This window comes from Anomaloglossus baeobatrachus, unplaced genomic scaffold (assembly GCF_048569485.1).
Source record: "Anomaloglossus baeobatrachus isolate aAnoBae1 unplaced genomic scaffold, aAnoBae1.hap1 Scaffold_226, whole genome shotgun sequence".
NCBI classification, from domain to species: domain Eukaryota; kingdom Metazoa; phylum Chordata; class Amphibia; order Anura; family Aromobatidae; genus Anomaloglossus; species Anomaloglossus baeobatrachus.
Window position 1 is genome coordinate 403755 of NW_027442000.1, and position 13012 is coordinate 416766.

Here is a 13012-nt window from a genome sequence, read left to right on the forward strand (position 1 = left end):
CTCATTCACAATAGTAATGCCCCCTGTACAATAGTAGTGCCCCCTTGTGATGTAGTAATGCCCCATGATCAGTAGTAATGCCCCCTGTACAGTAGTAATGTCCACTTGTGACCCCATGTATAGTAGTAATGCCCCCTGTACAGTAGTAATGCCCCATGTACAGTAGTTATGCCCCCTGCACAGTAACAATGCCCCCTGTACAGTAGTAATGCCCCCTGCACAGCAGTTATGCCCCCTGCACAGTAGTAATGCCCCCTGTACAATAGCAATGCCCCCAAGATCAGTAGCAATGCCCCCTGTACAATAGCAATGCCCCCAAGATCAGTAGTAATGCCCACCTTTGACCCCATGTACAGTAGTAATGCTCCGTTGTGCAGTAGTAATTACCCCTGTGAGCCCCAGTACAGTAATAATGCCCCCCTGTACAGTAGTATTGCCCAACTGTGACCCCTATGTACAAAAATAATGCCCCCTCGTACAGTAGTATTGCCCCCTGTGAGGAGCCTCTGTACAATACTAATACCTCCTGTACAGTAGTAATGCCTCTTGTGAGCCCCTGTAAAATTGGAATGCCCCCTGTGCGTGCAGTAGTAATGCCCCATGTACCTTAGGAATTCCCCCGTGTGGCCCTGTACAATAGTAATGCCCGTTGTGCAGTAGGAAATAGGCCCCATGTTCTCCCAGGATCCTGTGCGGCGGCGCGGATCTCATTTGCATATTAATTTGTGACAAATTATTACTTATTTTTTCCCTGATTAGTTTTATTACAATTTAATGCAACATTCATAGAATGCTCCATGAAACCTTTCAGAATTAACTGATTGGAAAAATAATCTCCCTAACTTTAAATATTTCCTTTTATAGGACTATATACAGTGGCCAGGTCGGATGGCAGTTTGTGCGAGCTTCGGCAGCACATATACTAAAATTGGAACGATACAGAGAAGATTAGCATGGCCCCTGCGCAAGGATGACACGCAAATTCGTGAAGCGTTCCACATTTTCACGCATTTCTCAACACAATTTTTTTTTTTCATCCTCATTTACTGACTTAAACAACATTTCTTGCCGCGTTAACCCCTTCATGCCATGGACATTTTACAGTTTTTCCATTTTCCTCTCCTTATTCCAAAAACCAGAACTTTTTTACTTTTCCTTAAATATACTCTAGAAGGGCTTCTTTTTTGGGCGAAAAGTTCACCTTTTCACTGACATCCTTGATTTTACCGTATAAGGCCTGTTTCACACCTCAGTGATTCTGGTACGTTTGTGCTTTTTTTTATACGTACCAGAATCACTGACACACGCAGACCCATTATAATCCATGGGTCTGCTCACACATCAGTGATTTTTCACTGAACATGTCTCCGTGCAGCGTACACCCGTGGCCGTGATTCTGCACGGAGACAAGTCAGTTTTTCCTGGCATCACTGATGACCCATGGACCACACTATGGTGTGATCCGTGTGTGATCAGTGAAACTCGTACCAGAAAATCACGGACATATTAAATATTAAATATTATCAACTTACCTTGCCTGCGATTCGCTCTGGAGCCTCCGTCCTCGGCAGCTTCTGCCTGGCTCATGAATATTCATGAGAGCAGGAAAACTCGACCAGGAAGTAGGTGCTGAGAGCGGTGGGCGGACGCTGCAGAGCCGAGGAGTTCACCACCATGGACAGCAGCAGCGAAGGCAGGTGAGTAATGTCCATATGCAATCACGGATTGCACATGGACAACCCAAGTGTGCCGTGAATCACGGAACACAGAGGGACATGTGCATGTTTTACACGTCAGTGAAGAACGTCTGTGTTTTTCACTGACGTGTGAAACAGGCCTAAAGGAGTGGAAAATGTTAAAAAAAAAATCCAAGTGCACTGAAATTGTTAACAAAGTGCAATTCCGCATTGTTTTTTGTCTTTTTATATACCATGTTCACTATATAATAAAACTCACTTGGTAGTATCATTCCCCAGGTCAGTACGAGTTCATAGAGACCAAACATATAAATTGTTTTATTTTATTTAAGTAGTCAAAAAAAATTCTGAAATATGTAAAAAAAAAATTGTTTTTTTTTCCAAGGACCGTGGATCTGGGACTGTGTGAGGGCTTATTTTTTTTGTGCCCTGAACTGACTTTTTACTGATAAAATTTGGGGGTAAATATAATGTATTTTATTACAATGTAAAGGGTGCTTTACACGCTGCGACATCGCTAATGATTTATCGTCGGGGTCACGGTGTTTGTGACGCACATCCGGCGTCGTTAGCGACATCGCAGCGTGTAACACGTACAAGCGACCTACAACAATTACAAAAGTGGTAAAAATCGTTGGTTTTGGAGAGGTTGTCCAAACACCAAATATCGTTGTCTGGTGAGTAACGAGGTTGTTTGTCGTTCCTGCGGCAGCACACATCGCGGAGTGTGACACCGCAGAAGCGACAGACATCTCCTCACCTGCCTCCACCGGCAATGCGGAAGGAAGGAGGTGGGCGGGATGTTACGTCCCGCTCATCTCCGCCCCTCCGCTTCTATTGGACGGCTGCCGTGTGACGTCGCTGTGACGCCGCACGACCCGCCCCCTTAGAAAGGAGGCGGATCGCCGGCCAGAGCAACGTCGCAGGGCAGGTAAGTAGTGTGACAGGTGTTAGCGATGTTGTGCGCCACGGGCAGCGATTTGCCCGTGACCCACAACCAACAGGGGTGGGTACGATCGCTAGCGATATCGGTACCGATATCGCAGCGTGTAAAGCCCCCTTTAGGCTCTGTACACATGTAAAGTAATTGGTGCATCTTTTGGCGGGGAAAATTTACGCGTTTTTTGCAATTGTTTTTCCCCTGCATTTTTCTAGTTTTTTTTTTTAAACAGCAATGAATACTATAGACATAAAAAATATATAGATATAGGCAGATACCAAAACAGACAAATAGCTGCACAGCCCTCCACATATAATAATGCTTTCTCTCTTTTTGTGTCTTTCATATTTCCATTTGTGGTCTGCGTCAGATTCCCTGGACTACATCCGACCTGCCTGGGTTTTTATTTAAATAAATTGGTGACCCAAGAAAGACTTTGGAGTGTTTTTTTTTCAAATAAACTATTTTTGGGTGTGTGTTTTTATCTCTTTATACTTACTGGGTTAGTAATGGGGGTGTCTAATAGACGCCTCTCCAATACCCCTGGGCTTGACGACAGCTGACATTACAAAGCTGACATCAACTCCAAAAGTATTACCTCAATTGCAAAACCTCCCGACATATAATAAAATTGTACCCTGTGGAGCTTATTGGACATCTATGATTAAATAAATCAATAGAAAAAAACGGGGACCCCTTTTACTTTTGAGAACTACAAAGGTCAAGCAAACAGCTGGGGGCTGGTATTATCAGGCTTGGAAGGCCTATGATTATTGTCCCCTTCCCAGCCTAAACATAGCGGCCCACAGCTATCCAAGAAGTGGCACCTCACAATAGATGTTAGCACTTTGCTTTGGCTCTTCCTGATTGCCCTGGTGCTGCAGGGGAAAATAACCATGGTCATTCCCAGACTAAAAATAGCAGCAAGCATCCACCCCAGAAGTGGCGCATCACATTAGATGCGCCAATTCTGGCACTTTTCCTCAGCTCTTCCTGATTACCATGGTGCAGTAGGAGCCAATAACCATGGGCCTTCTCAGAGTAAAAATAGCAGCACACAGCCTCCCCAGAAGTAGCACATCACATTAGATGCGCCAATTCTGGCGCTTTGCCTCTGCTCGTCCCTGGTGCACTGGCAATCTGGTAATGGTAGTTGGGGTTGATGTCAGCTGTGTAGTGTCAGCTGGTATAAAGCCCAGGGATTAGTAATGGAGAAGCGTCTATCAGACACCCCCATTACTAACCCAGTAATAAAAAAAAATACACACACGTAAAAAATACTTTATAAAAATAAACACTCCCCAACACTTTCCATCATTCACCACTTTACTAAATAAAAATAAAGCAGCAGGACTGCCGTAGTCCAAGGAATCCGCCATAGTCCACAAATGGAAACCAGAAAAACATAAACAGAGAGAAATAAAAACAAGACAGAGTCAATAGTTCACCAATGTATTAAAAAGCAAAGTTCCCACGCAAGTCCAACGTAGTCCGGCGCTTACCAAGACGTTGCACAATGATCAAAGACTATGGAGGCTCAGAACAAGGCTCCATAGAGTTTGAGAAGCAGCACACAGCGAAAACCAGCAATTCCGATGAACGGTGACGTCAGGAACGTCCCTTATATACAGATACTAGCTGTAGCACCCGGCGCTGCCCGGGATAGTAACTGTCTCTCTGTTTCTCTCCCATTCTCTGTCTGTCTCCCCCTCTGTATATCTTTCTCTCTCTCTATCTCTTTGTCTGTCTGTCTTTCCCTGACTGTCTCTGTCTCTTTCTCCGTCTGTCTCAATCTCTTTCCCTGTCTGTCTCTGTCTCTTACCCTGTCTGTCTCTTTCCCTCTCTTTCCCTCTCTGTCTGTTTCCCTGTGTCTGTCTCTGTCTCTTTGTCTGTGTCTGTCTCTTTACCTGTCTGTGTCTGTCTCTTAACCTGTCTCTCTCTTTCCCTCTCTTTCCCTGTCTGTCTCTTTCCCTGTCAGTCTGTCTCTTTGTCTGTGTCTGTCTCTTTGTGTCTGTCTCTTACCCTGTCTATGTCTGTCTCTTACCCTGTCTGTGTCTGCCTCTTTCCCTGTCTTTGTCTCTCTTTCTCTGGCTGCTATGTGACACGCCAACATTCCATTTAAGGGCGTGGCTGCGCATTCTTCTGAAGCTCTGGCTGCACTGTGGCTCCCAGCTCCATTCGCTTTAATGGAGGCAGGTTTTTTGTTGAATAACTGTAAAGCGCGAAGTTAAAATTTCACCTCAAAGCATAGCCTTGGGGTCCAGATGTGTGAGTGTACAAAATTTTGTGGCTGTAGCTGCGACGATGCAGATGCCAATCCCGGACACACACACACACACACACACACACACACACACACACACACACAGCTTTATATATTAGATATGACTTCTATGTCCCCCAGACTGTACTCATGCCCCTTTTCGTGTTCCTATACAGTAACAATGTCCCTCTTTGACCACCGTCCATTACCATTGGTCCGCCTTTGTGTTTGTGTTCCTATACAGTAACTGTGCTTCTCTTAGGGCTGTACAGTTATATTACACCCTATGTGCCCCCTTTTGTCCCCCTATACTGTTGTGATGTCCCCATTTGTTTACCCACACAATAATAATGGCCCTTTTATCAGCCACATTCATTGGTATTGTTTGCCCTCTGTGCTCCTATAAAGTAGAAATTACCTCTCTGTGCCCCTATACAAATGTAATGTCCCCTTCCATCCATGCAAATTCGTGAAGCGTTCCATATTTTGACGCATTTATTAACCCAAATGTATTTTTTTTTCGTCATTTTTTGAGGTAAGAACATTTCTGGTCTTGTTAACCCCTTCAAACCATGGCCGTTTTACTTTATTTCCTTTTCATTTTTCGTCCTCTTCTTCCAAAAGCCCTACCTTATTGATTTTTCCACGTGAGGGCCGTGTGTTGTACTTTTGAATGACATCACTCATTTTTTCCACGTAGTGTAGTGGAAAATGGGAAAAAATTTTCCAAAAGTGGAGAAATTCTAATTAAAAAGTGAAGTTCCACAATGTAGGGGTTTTTTTTGCTTTTTTTTGTCACCATGTTTACAATTTGGTAAAAGTGACCCGGCATTATGATGCCTCAGGCCAATGCGAGTTCGTAGATATGAAACATGTATACTTTTACTTTTATCTAAAGGGTGAAAAAAAAGCACAAGTTTGTCCAAAAAAAGAATAGCGCTTTGTCACCATGTTCGGAGACCTGTAGCATTCTCATTGTTCGGGATCTGGGGCTCAGTGATGGCTTTTTTTTTGCGTTTTGAGCTGATGTTTTTAATTATACCATATTTGTATATGATGTTTTGATCGCCTGTTATTGCATTTTAGTGCCATGTTGCGATGACCAAAAACCATAATTTTGGCGTCTGGAATTCTTTTTTCTCCTTACACCTTGTACTAATCACATTAATTGCTTTTATATTTTGATAGCTCAGGCATTTCTGAACTCAGCAATACCAAATATGTGTATTAGAAAAACAGAGACCAAGTAGAGCGGACCTCATATTTGTTGTAATATACATGGACCCCATAGAATACATACAAAAACTTGTGAACAAGAAGGGGTATTTATCATGTTTTTTTAAGTAAAACTACTGTACCACAGTTGTGAAAAAGTATACAGCTTTTATTATTACAAAAAGTGCAAATATCAAAAATCACATGTGATGACAGTTAGTAAGTAGTTAGACATATATAGTTAAAATCCAATTAGATGAGACAGAGAGAGAAAAAGGTCCCAGGGAGGGAGACAGACTACCCCTTAACTAAAACTGGTAAGAAAGTAGTATTACTATATCCCGGGGGGGGGCATATAAGTAACCAAAAGATATCAACAGTATACCCCCTGGGCTAGTGGAATGATGGAATGTCCATACATTAAACAGTAACCAACAGGATAAGGTCCAAATCAGGGCCTGAGTACTCCAGTATGTAACACCACCAAAATAATCTCAGAGAAAAAAAAAAAAAAAGTCATATAGTGGTGGGTAAATTGGCACCTGAAGGACCTACCTGTGGTATGTGTAGCACCCAGAAAGGGAGTCTGTCAGCCTCACATGTGGACCCGGTCCCGACACGTGTTTTGCATGTGCTTCAACGGGAGACCGTCACAAATATGTGTATTGTCGCACCCCGGGGCAGCCGAGCTGCTCGGATCCGGGCAATCCGTGGCTCGAGGGGTCCCAGATCCAGGGGCACGTCGATCACTTTTTAAATAAAATGAGAAAAATAATAAAAATAGCCCGACTACAACACACGCGGTGAACTGCCAGGGATGGTATGGCCGCCGCTGCCGGTCTTCCCTGGGGGTGATGGATGGGGAAGCGTGGATGGTGAAGCCCTACGCGAGCAGGGCTTTTCCCCAGGGGTAGGTAGGGGTTAATGTGGAGGTGCAGTGAAATACCTCAGTCCAGACAGGGGAGTGCAGTTTGGTCGCTTTACTTACAGCTGGGTTCGCAACCTGGGGAGGTGCGCCCGAGTCCTGTGTCCCTGTGCCAGCTGACCTGGTGCCACTCGCCCACCGATGCACTTGTGTGTGTGTGTGTGTGGGTCCTCCCTGGCGTGGAGCACTTGGAGGTCCTCCTTGTTTCTGTGTCCTGCCGCAGGCAGTTTGGACTATTTAAGGGAATATGTCCCGGTCCTCCCTTTGCTGCTTATGCCTCGGATGTTAATGGTGGCAGATGAGTCCTGGAAACCCACCCACCTGGTAGAGTTAATAGACGGCTTGAAGTCCCGGTCTGTTCTGGGATCTGCACCCCGTGCGTGCAAAGTACTGGGAGCCCTGGATTTCCACTCTCGCAGGATTCCACTGTCCCTGGAGCTTGATCTCTCGCTCTCCAGCTACTTTCTCCCCTGAGTGGCTGCTGTTTCCACTCAGTGAAAGTAGCAAAGACCCCGCCAAGACCTGTGTCTCAAGATTCCTTTGTCTGTCTTGACACCTTTATTGACAACTCTCTCCTCCTTGCGACTGCTCACTTTCACTCTCTCCAGCCAGCTGACTCCTCCCACTGTCTACCCACACTCCCCAGGCCATCCACTCCTCCCCCAGGACTGATCTCTCCCTACCCAGTTGGCTGCCTGTTAGCTCACAGTGCCCAGCCCTGTCACATGGTTCTATGGGAGTCCCCGCCCTGGTTTTGGAGTGTATGTGTCCTGGTGTGCTGGTGTGTGTGTACTGACTGGCACATTTATGAAGGACCTGAGCTGTTACAGTGATGTTACCTTGTTTTGTGACACCTGGTTTCCTCAGGGGCGTCTGCATTTTTTTATTTTTTTTTTTAGTTTTTTAATTGTTTTGCTTTAAGTGGGGCAAAAGGGGGGTGATTTGAGCTTTAGCTTTTATTTTTTCATATTTTACATATTTATTTATTTCTTTAACATTTTTTACTGATTTTACTAGTTGCCCTAGAGGACTTTATGACTGTACACTGCGATTGCTTTTCCTGTTCAGAGCGATGCTGCAGCATCGCTCTGATCAGGAGAAATGCTGGTCTCCTGAGAGTGCTGGCGCTCTGTTGACTCTCACAGGAAGTGATTTATGACAGCATCTGACCCAGAGCTGTCATGAAAATACAACGGCACCCCGTGATCGCATCACGGGGCCACCGACGGTGACGGGAGCAGAGTTTGACAGTGTCAGCTAAAGGGACAACACACGCACGTCTGCTGATCAGATCTGCCGGAGCCCATGGTAACCGCAGGGACACGACCAATGGCGTACTAATGACGGGGTTAAATAAATAAGTTAATTGAAAAACTGGCATGGGTTCCCTGCTATGTTTGGTAACCAGCCAAGGAAAAGCAGACAGCTAGGGGCTGATAGGCTGGGAAGGTCCATGGTTATTGGCTCGTCCAAGCCTAAAACTAGCAGCCTGCAGCTGCCGCAGAAGTGAAGCATCACACTAGATGCTCTAATTCTGACGCTTTGCCCGCCTCTTCCTGATTGCCATGGTGCAGTGGCAATCGGAGTAATGGTAGCTGGGGTTGACGTCAGCTGTGTAATGTCAGCTGGCAGCAAGCCCAGGGGATAGTAATGGAGAGGCATCTATCAGGCACCCGCATTAATAACCCAGTAATAAAAAAAGACAACATACACAATTTAACAAAATGATTTATTAAAACAAACACTTTCCATCATTCACTACTTTATTAAAACAAACAAAAAAAAATAGCAGGACCGCCGTAGTCCAAGGAATCCGCCATAGTCCACAAATGGGAACCTGAAAAAGATAAACAGAGAGAAAATAAAAACAAGAGACTGTCATCTGTGAGCCACTGTATGGTATTAGTAGCCCCATGTACAAAAGTAATGCTTATCAATGAGCCCCTCTACAGTAGTAATGACCTGATGTACAGTAGTAATGCCCCCTGTGTTCCCCAGTACATGAGTAATGCCTCCTGTACAGTAATAATGCCCTCTGTGAGCCCCTGTACAATTATAATGCCCCTGTACAGCAGTAATGCTCTCTGTGAGCTCCTGTACACTAGTAATGCCCCCATGTACAGCAGTAATGCCCTCATTCACAATAGTAATGCCCTCTGTACAACAGTAGTGCCCCCTTGAACAGTAGTAATGCCCCATAATCAGTAGTAATGCCCACTTGTGACCCCTTGTACAGTAATAATGCCCCATGTACAGTAGTTATGCCCCCTGCACAGTAGTAATGCCCCCTGCACAGTAGTAATGCCCCCTGTACAGTAGCAATGCCCCCAAGATCAGTAGTAATGCCCACCTTTGACCCCATGTACAGTAGTGATGCCCCCTGTACAATAATAGTGCCCCCTTGTGCAGTAGTAATGAAGCGTTCCATATTTTCACGCATTTCTCAACCCCAATTTTTTTTTTCCCTCATCTCCGAACGTTTCTGGCCTTGTTAACACCTTCAAACCATGGATATTTTACGTTTTTTTCGCTTTTCCTCTCCTTCTTATTCTAAAAGCCATAACTTTTTTTATTTTTTCGGCAATATAGCTATGTGAGGGCTTGTTTTTTGAGGGAAAAGTTGACCTTTTGTCTGACATCATTGATTTTACATTTTTTTTTATTTTATAAAGTAGTGGAAAATGGTAAAAAAAAAATGTAAGTTCGGTGAAATTGCTAACAAAGTGCAAGTCCGCATTGTTTTGGGTTTTTTTACTTTCCATGTTCACCATATGGTAAATCAGACTTTGCAGCATGATTGCCCGGGTCAGTACGAGTTCTTAGATACCAAACATGTATATTTTTTTTTTTTATTTAAATGGTCAAAAAAAATTCAGAAACATGTAAAAAACAAATAAATTTACCTTTTCGCGAAATTTTCCAGGACCGTAATGTTTTTATTTTTTGGGGATCTGGGACTATGGGAAGGCTTATTTTTTGTGCCTTGAGCTTACTTTTTACTGATAAAACCGGGGGGTCGATATGTGTTTTATTACAATTTAGGCTATGTGCACACGTAAAGTATTTTGTGCAGCTCCACTTCTGCATCTTTTTGCAGGAAAACACGTTTTTGTACAAGGTTGTGCACTACATCGGATTCCCTGGACTATGTCAGACCTGCCTGGGTTTTTATTTTAAATATATTGGTGAACCAGGGAAAGAGTTGGAGAGTGGTTTTTTTTTTTCAAATAAACTATTTGTGTGTTTTTTCTTTTTACTTATCGGGTTAATAATGGGGGTGATTGATTGATGCCTCTTCATTAATAACTCCTAGGCTTGATGACAGCTGACATTACAAAACTGACATCAACCCCAAAAATATATTACCCTGATAGCCACCGCACCAGGGCAATCGAGAAGAGTCAGGCAAAGCTCCAGAATTGGCGCATCTAATGTGGTGCAGAAATTCTGGAGTGGCTGCGGGCTGCTATTTTTAGGTTGGGTAGGGCCAAATAACCATGGGCCTTCGCAGCCTGATAATATCATCCCCCTGCTTTCTGCTTTACCTTGACTGATTATCAAAAATAGCGGGAATCCCACGTAATTTTTTAAAATTATTTATTTATTCATTAGGTTAAACAAGACTAAAAACATTGTTTAGTGCCACGTGAAAGGCTCTAAATGGTGCAAATGTATAATATGTAGGGGGGTTGTGACATTATATCTCTGTAGGATAGCAATCTATTTTGTATAAAATATTTCTATCATCTATCTAGCTATATCTTTTATATTTTTATTTTATATTTGTACATGTGTTTTTTGTGTATTTTTAGATGTTGAATTCTTTGCTTTTGACAAAATTCTGTTTTCTCTGCTGTCTTTATTTCAACAAACTTTATTATTAAGACAAAAACACGTCAAAACTGCATCAAAACACATGTAACAAAAATGCAAGGCAAAAGCGCAAATAAACTAAGGTACTGAATTGGTGCAGAAATTCTGCAGTGTCAAAAACTCAACAAACACTAGTCATGGGAACCCTGGGGTATGTGCACACATTAGTATTTGGTGCAGTCATTTCTGCACCATTTCTGCATCTCTTGGCAGGAAAAACGCAGCAGAAAAAAACCCGTTTCCGATACGTTTTTCTGGTGTTTTTGGACAGCAATTGCTATAGAGATAGATAATAGATATAGAAAAGACAGTACACGGACAAATAAACATATAATTGCACAACCTCCAGACATCTAATATATAAACACATGTAACCACATATACCACATATTTTATTTATAATGATCAGGATAGCACCTGTCTAACATTGAAACCACTTATATCCTAAAAAAGAATACATTGATGCTCATATTCCTTAAAAAATATATTTTTATTTGTAACCAAAATTATTAAAAATACAGTTATGGACAATAGGGCACAGCATGTGAAGCAGAAATACAACTGTGACTCCCATACATTGGGGAGAAGGTGAGTGGGGGCCGATAAAGTCCCTCATATTAGTAAAAAAGATCATATTGATCAGGGATCATTAGTCTACATACAATTTTACTATATTATATTATACTAGAAGGTGGCCCGATTCTACGCATCGGGTATTCTAGAATTTACATATTGTGTAGTTCATGTATGATTTTTGTTATATATATATATATATATATATATATATATATATATATATATATATATATATATATATATATATATATAGATGTTGTTGTGTGTAGTTACCAAGTGTTTGTGTAGGGCGCTGTACATGTTCTGGGTGTTGTCTGGGTGTGACGGGGGGTGAGAGCGGTGTTGTATGTGTGCTGCGTGTGTTGCGTTGTTTGTGGAGCGCTGTGTGTCTGTAGCGTTGTGTGTGTGTTGCGCGGTTTGTGTGTGTGTGTGGTGTGTTTTGGGGGGGAGGTATGTTTTGTGCAATGTGTGTGTTGTGCGGTATGTGCGTATATTTGTGTGTGCCGCGGTGTTTGTGTGTTGGGTGTTGTGTGTGTGCAGCGTTGTCTGTGTGTGTGGGTGTCTGTGTAGGGCAGTTGTTTGTGGTTCCCAGTGTGTGTGTGTGGTGTGTTGTGCAGTGCGCCCGCGTGTGTGTGTGTTGGGGGGAGGTGTGCACTTCCCATCGTGCTCCATCCCCCATGCAGTGCACTCCCCATCGTGCTCCATCCCCCATACAGCGCACTCCCCATCGTGCTCAATCCCCTATGCTGCGCACCCCCCATCGTGCTCCATCCGCCATGCTGCGCACTCCCAAACGTGCTCCATCCGCCATGATGCGCACTCCCAAACGTGCTCCATCCGCCATACTCCGCACTCCCCATCGTGCTCCATCCCCCATGCAGCGCACTCCCCATCGTGCTCCATCCCCTATGCTGCGCACCCCCCATCGTGCTCCATCTCCCATGCTGCGCACTCCCAAATGTGCTCCATCCGCCATGCTGCGCACTCCCAAACGTGCTCCATCCGCCATGCTGCGCACTCCCAAACGTGGTCCATCCGCCATGCTGCGCACTCCCAAACGTGCTCCATCCGCCATACTCCGCACTCCCCATCGTGCTGCATCCCCCATGCTGCGCACTCCGAAACGTGCTCCATCCGCCATGCTGCGCACTCCCAAACGTGTTCCATCCGCCATGCTGCGCACTCCCAAACGTGCTCCATCCGCCATGCTGCGCACTCCCAAACGTGGTCCATCCGCCATGCTGTGCACTCCCAAACGTGCTCCATCCGCCATGCTGCGCACTCCCAAACGTGCTCCATCCGCCATGCTGCGCACTCCCAAACGTGGTCCATCCGCCATGCTGCGCACTCCCAAACGTGCTCCATCCGCCATGTTGCGCACTCCCAAACGTGCTCCATCCCCCATGCTGCGCACCCCCCATCGTGCTCCATCCCCCATGCTGCACCAGCATCAGCCTCTCTACCCGCAGCATCAGCCTCTCTGCCCGCATCAGCCTCTCTCCTCCCAGCATCAGCCTCTCTGT

The 13012-nt window shown here is 44.5% G+C and overlaps 1 non-coding gene across 1 annotated transcript; it reads left to right on the forward strand.

Moving 5' to 3' along the window:
* Positions 1-898: 898 nt before the first annotated feature.
* Positions 899-1005, forward strand: LOC142261600 (U6 spliceosomal RNA). Its single transcript, XR_012729197.1, has one exon. It is a non-coding gene; the product is annotated as a U6 spliceosomal RNA (small nuclear RNA).
* Positions 1006-13012: the final 12007 nt, after the last annotated feature.